A 12,166-nucleotide genomic window follows, 5' to 3' on the forward strand; every position below is an offset into this window, starting at 1 on the left:
AGGACTTGGACAGGTTGGGAGAGTGGGCAAAGAAGTGGCTGATGGAATATGATGTGGACAAGTGAGAAGTCAGGAACAGTAGATTATAAGCTATTTTCTAGATGTGCGAAGGCTTTGGAAATCTGAAACACAAAGGGTGTTGGGAGTCAAAGTTCAGGATTGTCTTAAGGTTAACATGCAGATTCAGTTGGAAGTTAGAAAGGCATTCATTTCAAGAGGGCTGGAATACAAGAGCAGGGATGCACTGCTGAGCCTGTATAAAGCTGTGGTCAGACCACATTTGGAGTATTATGAATTGTTTTGGGTCCTGTATCTAAGGGATGATATGTTGGTGTTACAGGGGGTCCAGAAGAGGTTTACAAGAATGATCTCGGGGATGAAGGGCTTGCCATATGAGGACTCTGAGTCTGTACTCGATGGAGTTTAGAAGGTTGAGAGGGAAAATGATTGAAATTTACAGAACACTGAGAGGCCTGGAGAGAATGGACGTGGTGCTTCCACTAGTAGGACAGACTAGGATCTGAAGGCACAGCCTCAGAGTGAAGGGACAACTCTTTAGAAATGAAATGAGGAGGAATTCGTTCAGCTAGAGAGTGATTAATCGGTGGAACTCATTGCCGTAAAGGGTTATGGAGGCAAAGTCATTGAGTGTCTTTAAAACAGAGATAGAAAGTAAGGAGATCAAAGGTTATGGGGATAAGGCAGGAGAATGCCACGATCAAATGTTGGGGCAGACTCGATGGACCGAATGGCCTAATTCTGCCACTGTATTTTATGGAGCCAGGAAGTACAGTTTCAAATCCCATCTGCTCCCAAGCTGTGTAATAAGATAGAGAATACCTAACTTGGAGAAAGACAATGGGTAAAATGGTAAAGAGGTCTGAGTGACATGGGCTATGGTAAGACATGTGGGAGATTCAGATCAGAGGTCAGGCAAGGCCTTTCTTGACATGGAGAAACTGATCGCACTCCCCAACAGAATGCCAGACATTGAGACAAGACGATCATTATGGAGCATCGAGATGCCTGTTAATGGGGACAGGTGCTTGGTATCACCCTCATTAACAGATCTTGTTTATTAACTGCTTCCTAGCCTACCATCTTTCTGTAAGGAAATAAGATGTCAACAATTCCTGAAACAAAGGTCATTCAATCATACAGCACGGAAATAGATCCTTCGGTCCAACCAGTCCATGCCGACCATGGTCCCAAACTAAACTTGTCCCACCTGCCTGCTCCTGGCCCATATCCCTCCAAACCTTTCCTATCCATGAACTTATCTAAATGTCTTTTAAATGGTGTACTGCATCTGCATCCATCACTTCCTCCAAACCTCTAAAAAGTCACCCCTCAAACTCCTATGCTCCAATGACTAAAGTCCCAGCCTATCCTTATAACTGAAAACACTCCATTCCCAGCAATATCTAGGGAATTGCTTTCTGAACCTTCTCCAGCTTAATAATATCCTTCCTATAGCAAGGTGGACTGGAAGTGTACACAGTATTTCAGAAGGTACCTGACTACTCCACCTCAATGCTTGGTCCCTCTCACCCTCCATCTTAGTTACCCCACAGAATCACCCAAACGTTACAGTGCTGATGGAGGTCATTCAGCCCATCTTTTTTTTTCCTTTTATTCATTCACGGGATGTAGCAGCATTTATTGCCCATCTGTATTGCCCAGAGGCCAGTAAAGAGTCAACCACATTGCTGTGGGTCTGGAGTCACATGTAGGCCAAACCAGATAAGGATGGCAGATTTCCTTTCCTAAAGGACATTAATGACCCAGATTCCAACAACTGACAATAGTTTTGTCCATATCATTAGATTCTTAACTCCAGATATTTATTGAATTCAAATTCCACTACCTACCAATACAGGATTTGAACCCAGGCCCCCAGACATTATCTAGGTTAACAGTGATAATACCACTAAGCCATTGCCTCCCCTAATGGCTGCATTGGTTCTGTTATCTTGTGCCAATCTCCTGTCTTTTCTCCATACTCCCGCACACCATTTCTATCTACCTGGGACCAATGTTACAGGGTATCGGCAGTAGCTTCATGGACTCCAGATCCAGGGATGCTGGAGCCCGGAACATGCCAGCATTCCCATTCCATCCTGGTTCCTTCTGACCCTCTTACAGCTCACTTCTGTGACTCTGTGATGCCCCTCTGGGGACCCTCCGGGAAGCTACCATTCTAACGCTGCTCTGTACGCTGGGGACAGCCAGCCAGCTGATTGACTGGACCAAGATTCATCTCCATCAGGAAGGAAATCGAGAGTTACAAGGAGAAGGCAGAGGAACAGAGTTGAGAAACATATCAGCCATGATCGAACGGTGGAGCAGACTCGATGGGCCGAACGGCCAAATATACCTTATGGACTAAGGGCTCCTCACTCACTTTCCTAGGTGCACACTCACTTGAGCGCACTACGATGCTCACAGCACCCCTGGTGTTCCATTCCCTGCTGATCCCTGCTGTTCCCTGCTCCTACCTACTGTGTCCTTCCTGTGCTGTGCCCCCTCAGTCTGAGCTACAGGGCTCATGGTGCCATTTACTGCAGAATCAAAGCTAGAAAACTTGCCGTGGTTGGTATCAGCTCTCGGTCCAGACAAGGGAGTCACAATCCCCTTCAACAACTTACCCACCCCTGAGATACAGTTCATCAGTCTGTACTTCCTTGGCTTTTCCTTATCATGTTTCTTAAATAGTTGGCCTCCATAGAGATTTTAAATTAAATTAATGAAAGTGCTGCTCCTCAAAATAAAGGGGTCAATTACAAGGTATCCTTGAGTAAAAGAAACAGGTATTTTGTTACTTACTAACCTTGAGAAAAATAATGCAACACATTATCAAACATGCATAAACTCAGGTAGAAAGTTTAAAAAGGGGAGAGTGCCTAATGAAATATGAAAATAATGAATATGCAGTTTAAATTTTTTTTAAGAGACTTTTGCGCTGTTTTAGTCAAGTCTGAGAGAATGCCTGTTTTGTAGATGTCTATAGTGTGGAAACAGGCCCTCCAGCCCACACCAACTCTCTGAAGAGTAACCCACCCAGACCCATTTCCCTCTGATTAACTGAGCTAACACTATGGGCAATTTAGCATTGCTAATTCACCTGACCCACACATCTTTGGACAGTGGGAGGAAACCTCGCACAGACACTGGGAGAATGTACAAACGCTACACAGACAGCCACCCAAGGCTAGAATTGAACGTGGGACCCTAGTGCTGTGAGGCAGCAGTGCTAACCATTGAACCACTGTGCCACCTCAGATTAGCTTAGATAATTTCCATACTGATGTCCTGAATTTGCTCATTGTGGCCATTTTAAGTCTGTGGTTTCTTCCTTATAAAACCACTTTAATCCATGAAGGTTTCAAGTTTTAAAATCAGATAACAGAAATCAAAGGTTAACAGCCCCAATTTTAGCAATATCACGATAACTGTTAGTTTTGTCCCGAATTATCAAAGCTAAAAGATTTCAAAAATCTTGCAAACAAATAGATAACAAGACAAACTATCCTTGGGGTCACATGAAGATCTGGTAAACAGTATACAGTGGAGAGCTATATCACTGCTCATTCTCTATCCATAAGTATGGACCATTGCAATGAGAAATGTGGGGATGGCACAGTGGGTCAGTAGTCAGCAATGTTACCTCACAGCACCAGGGACTGGAGTTCAATTCTACCTTTAGGCAATTGTGTGGAGTTTGTACATTCTTCCTGTGTCTGTGTGGGTTTCCTCCCACAGTCCAAAGAAGTACAGGTTAGGTGAATTGGCCATGCTAAATTGCCCATAGTGTTCAGGGATGTGTAGGTTAGGTGCATTAGTCAGGGGAAATGTGGAGGAGTGGGTCTGGGTGGAATACTCTTTGGAGGGTTGGTGTGGACATTTTTGGGCCAAATGGCTTGTTTCCACACTGTAGGGATTCTATGGTTCTATTCTATTACCTGCAAATCACTGCCTAGTGTCTAAATACTGCATACGAGAACCAAGGATGATAAATATTTGTCACTTTCAAGGTTCCATTTGTATCTAAAAAATCTAGTGTCAGAATGAAGTTGGCAAATCAAAATCAGTGTCTATATTTGAGTGGTGCTGGAAAAGCACAGCAGGTCAGACAGTATCCGAGGAGCATGAGAATAGGCGTTTCAGGCAACAGTCCATCACGTTCACCGAAATCAAAATCAGAGTAGAGTCATGTCATGCAGTCTACAAAACAACATGTTCCGGAAGACATCCTCCAGGTTCCTATGATAGAATGATGTCAGCATAAAACATCTTGAAGAATTTATCACTTGGGGAACCAGGGTTACCTGGGAGTAATTACAAGACAATAAGCCTGTGAGGGATTGCTTTACATTATAAACTGTTATGGCAAAATGAGATGGTGACCCTGAAGGTGCACAGTACTAGGCAAACATGATATTACTGCACATGGGGTTTGAATTAGATTTGGAATCTATGATGCTAGTTCTTTTTTCGAGGACCCTTTCCTTGTCGAACCCAACCCCCACTGACTGTCAGTTGACTAAATAAACTAAAGAAACAGCACTTAAAGTGGCCACTGTAACATTCGGAGCAAACTGATCAAATGAAGTTACAATTTAATGAGTATATTGATCCACCCAGCCCCTGCGATGGCCATGAAATATAGTTACATGATGCACATCGTAGGATTGAAATGGACCAGTGGAGGTATTTATTTATAAATGAACAAGTATTTATCAAATGAGTTACATAGAAACATAGAAAATAGGAGCAGGAGTAGGCCATTCGGCCCTTTGAGCCTGGTCCACCCTTCAATCTGATCATGGCTGATCAAGCAATCCCAGTATCCCATTGTCCCCATACCCCATGATCCCTTTAGCTGCAAGGGTCATGTCTAGCTCCCACTTGAATATATCTAATGAACTGGCCCCAACAGTTTCCTGTGGGAGAGAATTCCACAGGCTCACAACTCTCTGAGTGAAGAAGTGCTTCACCATCTCAGTCCTGAATGGCTTACCCCTTATTCTTCGAGTGTGATCCCTTGTTCTGGACTTCCCCAACATCGGGGACATTCTTCCCGCATCTAGCCTGCCCAGTCCCATCAGGATTTTATATGTTTCTATGAGATCATATTCCCCTCATTCTTCTAAATTCCAGCAAGTACAAGTCCAGTCCATCCAGTCTTTCCTCATATGTCAGTCCTTTATGTATACACTTTGATTGAGACAATTAAAATCCACCTGTGATCGGGGGCAGTGAATAATGAATACGTTTTTTGAACGGCAGCCAGCTATAGTTATGCTTGATCAAGTCACATCCCAAAATTCACCTACTCACACCAACGTCAAACTGCTGATATTGAATAACAATTGGGAGCTGCCAAAAAAAGTCTCTAATTTCTTAAATGCTGAGGCATGAAGATGAAATGTAATACCCCAGATCAAAAGTAGGTTAGAGAACAAGCAATGATTAAACGATTAAACCTAAGGCATGCCTAGATTTTAAGGTCCTTACCAGCTGCACCACTGTTGGAGTAGGACTCACAAAGGTGACAAAGTTTCCAGTTTATTTCCACGATTGCTAGTCACAGCTATTCACTAACAAGAAACTTAACTTGAGATTACCAATGCCATGTTAATTCAAGTTAAACAACATACTGCAAAACTGACAAGAGCTCATTAGCTATTTAAAGTCATTGGACAAATACTAAATGTTAAAATCTTTTCTCATAAATTACTGTACACATACATTTCAATTTCTTTGCCAATACTGTTTTTTTTAAAAACCTCAAGGCAACCTTAATGCATGAACTAAAGCACTACTCCATTAAGATTCTTCTGAGTTATAACTGGATATTTGACATTTGAGAAAACATTCTGTCACATTGAGTCATGATCATATTGAAATGTTGAGCAGGGTCGAAGGGCTGAATAGGAGAAAGTGAGGACTGCAGATGCTGAAGATCAGAGTCGAGAGTGTGGTGCTGGAAAAACACAGCAGGTCAGGCAGCATCTGAGGAGCGGGACAGTCAACATTTTGGTCAAACGCCCTTCATCAGGGTTATGCCCAAAATGTTGACTCTCCTGCTCCTCGGATGCTGCCTGACCTGCTGTACTTTTCCAGCACCACACTCTCGACTCAAAGGGCCGAATGGCCTATTTCTGCTTCTATCTGCTATGTTTCTGTTATGCGACAGTACATAATTAATGAGATGCTTAGATTGAGTCCTCAGCGTGAACTTCAAGAACAACTTAAACTTCAGCTTTCACCTTTTCATTTACAAGTTGAGGGAGACTATTCAGCTCCCAAGTCTACATCCAGCTCGAAACAGACTTCCTATACCATGGGAATTCCGGATAAAAATGAACTACTTTCCCAATTTCTTTTCTAAGCATCATGTTACAATGGATGTGAAATGTCACTAAGCACCATGATATCCTCAATGAAGGTTTAACTAATTGTAAACATGCAGCTCTGCTAAACACATTTTTCTTAAACCAAGGGAACTCTGCATGTATTCCAGTCTAATAAATCCAACAACAGTCCAACAGAGGACAATTGAGACCCCAAAGACAGAGAGTTGGGAAATAAAGTGACCTCCACAACAGGACAGTTGAATATGTTGGATTCCAAGGCCTGGGATGCATTAGACATCAGGTCAGTTCTCATCTTCAACCCATGGTGGAGGTGAATGTATCATCCAGGTCACGTGCACATTCAGTTATGCACTGACTATTGTCTTTGGGGGAGGTTGCAGAAACATTACGTCACTATTTCACTTTCTTATATACCTGGGAGGGCAGACATGGCACTGAATGTTGAGGTGAAAAACGAGGTCAGTACATTTAAAAATGTTAAATTTGTGGTGTACAGAAAAAATGAAAAGGTTAAAGAAGACACAGAGTTGGGAAACTGGGGTATTTTCAGGATGGAAAACTGTAACTAATGGAATGCCACAGAGATCAGCACTGGGGCAACAATTATTTACAATATATATATTAATGACTTGGTTGCAGGAAGTGAATATATTATTGTCAGATTTGCAGATGACACAAAAATAGGTGAGAAGGCAAGTAGTGAGGATGATGCAAACAGTCTATGGAGAGAAATAGACAGGTTAAGCGAGTGGGCAAAAACTTGGCAGATAGAGTATTGCGTGGGAAAATATGAGGTTCAATAGGAAGAATAGATCTGAATATTAGTTGAATGCAGGAAGCTGCAGCCAAGACGGATTTGGGAATCCCCTTGAATGAATCACAAAAAGATAACATTCAGGTTCAACAGGGAAGGCAACTAGAATGTTGGCCTTTACTTCAAAGGGAATAGAGTATAAAAGTACAGAGGGTTTTGCTAAAACTATGCAAGGCACTGACCTGACCACAGCTAGAACACTGTGAACAGTTTCAGGCCCCTTATCTAAGCAAAGATATATTGACATTGGAGGCAGACAGAGAAGTTCCACTCGATTGATCAGATATAAGGAGGGAGTATTCCATGAGGAGAGGTTGAGTAGGTTAGACCTTTACACATTGGAAGAGAGAAGAATACGAGGCGATCTTATTGAAACATACAGAATTCTTAGTGGACTTGACATGGTAGATATGGAGAGAGTCTAGGACCAGAAGGCATGATCTCAAAATAGGGGGGTCACCCATAAGAACAGAGATGAGGAAGAATTTCTTCATTCAGAGGGCAGTGAATGGAATTCTTTACCACAGACAGCTGTAGCGGCTGGATATTTGAGTATATTCAAGACTGAGAGAGAAAGGCTTCTGATCAGTGAGGGAATCAAAGATGATGCAGGTAAGACAGAAAGTGGAAATGGGGATCATGAGATCAGCAATTAACTCATTGAATAGCAGAGCAGGTTTGATGGGCCAAAGGTCTTATGGTGTTGGGGGGAGTACATTTTGGTCAGAACAAGGATCACTAGCTATTTGGAAGATGCAAATCTGGTTGGAGAAGGAACAAAAGGAAGTCAAACTCCAAATATACCAAAGCCTAACAGATGTACAATAGGAAAGCCACAAAAAAAGAGAATTTGTTTTCATTTCTGGTGAAATCGAATTGAAAAGCAGGAAAGTTGTGCTAAATCTGTATTGGAACTTATATGAGCCACACAGATCTCAGGAACATATTGTATTAAAGATATAAAGTCACTGAATAGGGTCCAGAATAGATTTCCAGAAACATGTGGGGTGTCAGTACCAGGAAAGGATTGAGAGGCTGGGGCTCTTTACCTTTGAAGGAGAAAAGATGAAGGGTGATCCTATACCAGTCTTTATAATTGTGAGAAGCTTTTATAGAGTACTTATACAGAAAATGCTTCCTCTTGTGAAAAAGAACTTAAGGAGAGGCCCTCCATAAGGCAATCATAGAGTCATACAGCACGGAAACAGACCCTTCGGTCCAACCAGTCCATACCAACCACAATCCCAAACTAAACTAGCCCCACCTGCCTGAGCTTGGCCCATATTATTCATGTACTTATCTAATTATCTCTTAAACATTGTAACAGTATCCACATTCACTACTTCCTCTGACAGTTCGTTCCAAACCACCCTCCGTATAAAAATGTTGCCACTTGTGCCTTTTTAAAATCTCTATCCTCCCACCTTAAAAATATACCCCCAGTCTTGAAATCTCCCACCCGAGGAATAATTCACCGGCCATTCACCTCATCTACACTCCTCATGATTTTATAAACCTCTATAACGTCACCCCCTCAACCTTCTTTGGAACCAAACCAGAATTCAGACATAAAACATTTACCAAAAGAGTGGTCAAATAAGCAACACTGCGACCATGGAGTACAGTTTATGTGGATGGTATCGATATACTTAAGGGGAAGTGAGACACAGATGTGAGGGAGTTGGGAACAGAGAGTAATGGGAGTTGGTTTAGACATTAGAGGATGGGAGCAAGTTTGAGTGGACCATAAACAAGTACAGACTGGTTGGGCCGAATGTCCTTTGTCGTGCTGCATATTCCCATCGAAGATTGAGGTCAAGGTTAGAGTGCTTTGTTGTTGGGTCAGTAACAAGATGTTGTTTCTTAGTGTTGCAAATGTAGAAACATAAAACACAGGATCAGGAGGAGGCCATTTGGCCCTTTGTACATCCCACGGTTCGGTCAGTCTAGATACTGGTCAATGCCAATGCACAAACATCGTCCGTTCTTCCCCAGAAACGGCCGAGGCAATTCCAAACCATTTCGTGGTGGGTTTTGCAAGACTTTGTGAATGGGAAGGTGAGCATTGCTCAGGTCACGAGGCACAATGACATCACAGCAAATGACTGGATTAGTGGTGCTGGAAGAGCACAGCAGTTCAGGCAGCAACCAACAGGCACTGCCTTTATTCCTGATGAAGGGCTTTTGCCCGAAACGTCGATTTCGCTGCTCGTTGGATGCTGCCTGAACTGCTGTGCTCTTCCAGCACCACTAATCCAGTATTTGCTTTCCAGCATCTGCAGTCATTGTTTTTACCTCTTTTACATCACAGCAAATGAGCCTATTTGTTTAACTACACAATTCACTGCCACAGAAGGCTGTGGAGGCCTGGTCATTGAGTGTATTTAAGACAGAGATAGATTCTTTATTATCAAGGGGATCAAGAGTAACGGGGTGAAAGCGGGAGAATGGGGTTGAGAAACATATCAGCCATGATTGAATGCTGGAGCAGACTCGATTTGTTCAACGGCTTAATTTCTGCTCCAATGTCTTATGGTCTTATGGTCTAATCTTTCAAAAGGTCCATGAGGCAGAGAAGACCTGGGCCATTGGGTTGGAGTGAGGTATACCCTGGCTGTGACAGAGAACTGACGAGAAAGCAACGGGGGATCTCTCTGTGTGGGCTGGCACTCTAAGAACTTCCCAGCTAACGCAATCACAAAAACAATCAAATGCCCAAAATTGGCCTCCCAGTCCATCAACTGAGAGACATCTATTGAAAGAGTCAACTTCATACCAGATCGAGAGCACAGTGAGGAAAATCGATTTCATTTGGATAGTTCCTGCTTGCACTGGGAATGTGGCCAGGATTAATGTGGATTTTAATGGAGTTTTGATCAAAAGAGAAAAAAACTGCAGATGCTGAACAAGTAAAAACACAAACATTTTGAAATGAGTTAGCAACTTTAAAAAGAAAACGTGTGGAAGACTATTCTGGTACAGATCAAACATCTTCAAATAGAATCTGTGTAACACAGGATAACATTCCGAGGTCTGTTACTGAAGGGAAATGGGAAACAAATTAATGGCATTTAATTCAAGATACCACAGAGTGAGGGGCTTCAAGAAGAGTGTTGATGGACTCAGTGGAGATGCTGCAGATTGAATCAGCATTTTACCTTCAGAAGTATTTTATCTCCAGTTCTAAGCAAGGGTCACTGGACCTGAAACGTCAACTCTGAAATCTCTCCACAGATGTTGCTAGACCTGCTGAGCTTTTCCAGCAATTTCTGGTTTTGTTTCTGATTTTATAGCATCCACAGTTCTTTCAGGATTTAAAACAAAATGTTATCTTATTGAGAAAATGTAGAAGGCTCTTGTGCCCTTATCTCTGAGCAGGAGCTCAGAGTCCCAGGGTCCAAGTCCCACCTGCTCCAGAACTGCGACCTAACATTCCTGACTTCACTTGATGAAGGGGCAGTGCTCTGAAAGCTTGTGATTTCAAATAAACCTGTTGAACTATAACCTGGTGTGTGACTTTGTCCATCCCAAAACAACACTGGCACCTCCACATTATAACATCCCTGCAGAGGGTGATTAAGTTCTGAAGAAGGGCACTGGACCTTAACTCTGTTTCTCCCTCCACAGTTGTGGCCAGAGATTCTCCAGTGATTTCTATTTTTGTTTCGATTAAGCACATCTCCCAAGTGTGCCCACAACTCAATGAGTTTAGATAAAAGTTGTCACCACCCAACATCAGATTATCTGTTTCTTTATGTCCTTGCTGTTTGCTGGGACAAGGTGTAAGAAAACCAGCTGAAACTTTACCCAACATTTCAACACCTCAGTAAAAAGAGATACTTCATTGGCCATGCTTCCATGGTGTGGAAAGACTGTGAGAGGTGCTATATCAATGCAAACACATTTCTCCTTTCACAAATCATTGGCTGCACCCAGCCTTGCTCGACATTGGGGGGAGACTCACGTTAAAACACAATGTTTACAAAATGAAACATCAGGCTGGGAATAAAGTATTTGGCCACTGTCACCTTAACAGACTGTCAGCCTGGCAGATTTATTCAAAGGAACGTTCACTTTGCGAGATTCCTTTTAGCAAAGTGTCTTTATCCTAAACTCATTACACTCTGGGAAATCGTTCAAAAAGCATCACGATTTAACCCAAAACCACTGACACAGCAAGTCTTCCCAAAGCATGGCCAATGAAGTTTTGTTTTCAATTGAGGTGTCGGGGGGGATTTTCTTATAGCGTGTTCCAGCGATAGGCAAGGAGGTGAGGGACAGGACTATCTGATGTCGGGTTGCAGACTCACCTGGGAAATCTGGAACACTTGAAGAACCGGTGGCAGAGCGGGGACACAGTTAAGGTGCTGGGGGTCACCCCACATTGACTCACCTCCACCTGCCTCGCCAAAGGCAGCCTCTGGGCTCTGGGGAATTGGCCTCTCACCCTCAGTGATCCCTGTGCATATGCAGCTCCGCTCGCCACCCCCTTGTTTTCGTTTTGTTGTTGTTACTGCTGGCGGTGGTTCCTTGTGAAACAGCCCGAGTTGAAAGTTCTGGCTCCGTGCCCCTCCGCTCAGTGGTTTTGTAAGTTGTGTTTCAAACCCTGGGTGGGCAGGGGAGTGAGAGGGGCTAACCTGGCCGCGCACCTTTGTCCCACTTTGAGTAAACTGCTGGGATGGGGTTGCTCACGAAGGGAAGGGAAGATGCGAGTGTGTTTGGGTGGGGACATTGAGTCCATCCCTTCCCTCACTGCCAGGGAATTAATGTCGCTTCTCCCTGCGTGTCAGGGCAAGTTTCAACACTTTAGAGCAAGGGAACATGTCAAACAAGTCTGGGAATAGCTACTGAAGTTTCTTGGGTGAGGCACTGGATTTCAACATGTAGCTAATTCTGGCGACAGACCCTTGGCAAGGGCGGAAACAGCCAACGACACCAGGAATGTTAACACTCCCGTAATTTTAGTTCAAGC

The 12,166-nt window shown here is 43.2% G+C and overlaps 1 protein-coding gene across 3 annotated transcripts in view; it reads right to left on the minus strand.

Annotated features, from left to right (window-relative positions):
* Positions 1 to 11,927, minus strand: part of LOC140480136 (lysophosphatidic acid receptor 3-like) — a 99,289-nt gene extending 87,362 nt beyond the window's left edge. For 2 of the 3 annotated variants that reach the window (XM_072574840.1, XM_072574841.1), the window contains exon 1: positions 11,588 to 11,927. The gene's annotated coding sequence lies outside the window, so the exon portion shown is untranslated. The other variant, XM_072574842.1, reaches the window with a different exon arrangement.
* Positions 11,928 to 12,166: the final 239 nt, after the last annotated feature.

The sequence above is a fragment of the Chiloscyllium punctatum genome, chromosome 7 (assembly GCF_047496795.1).
Source record: "Chiloscyllium punctatum isolate Juve2018m chromosome 7, sChiPun1.3, whole genome shotgun sequence".
Lineage (NCBI taxonomy): Eukaryota > Metazoa > Chordata > Chondrichthyes > Orectolobiformes > Hemiscylliidae > Chiloscyllium > Chiloscyllium punctatum.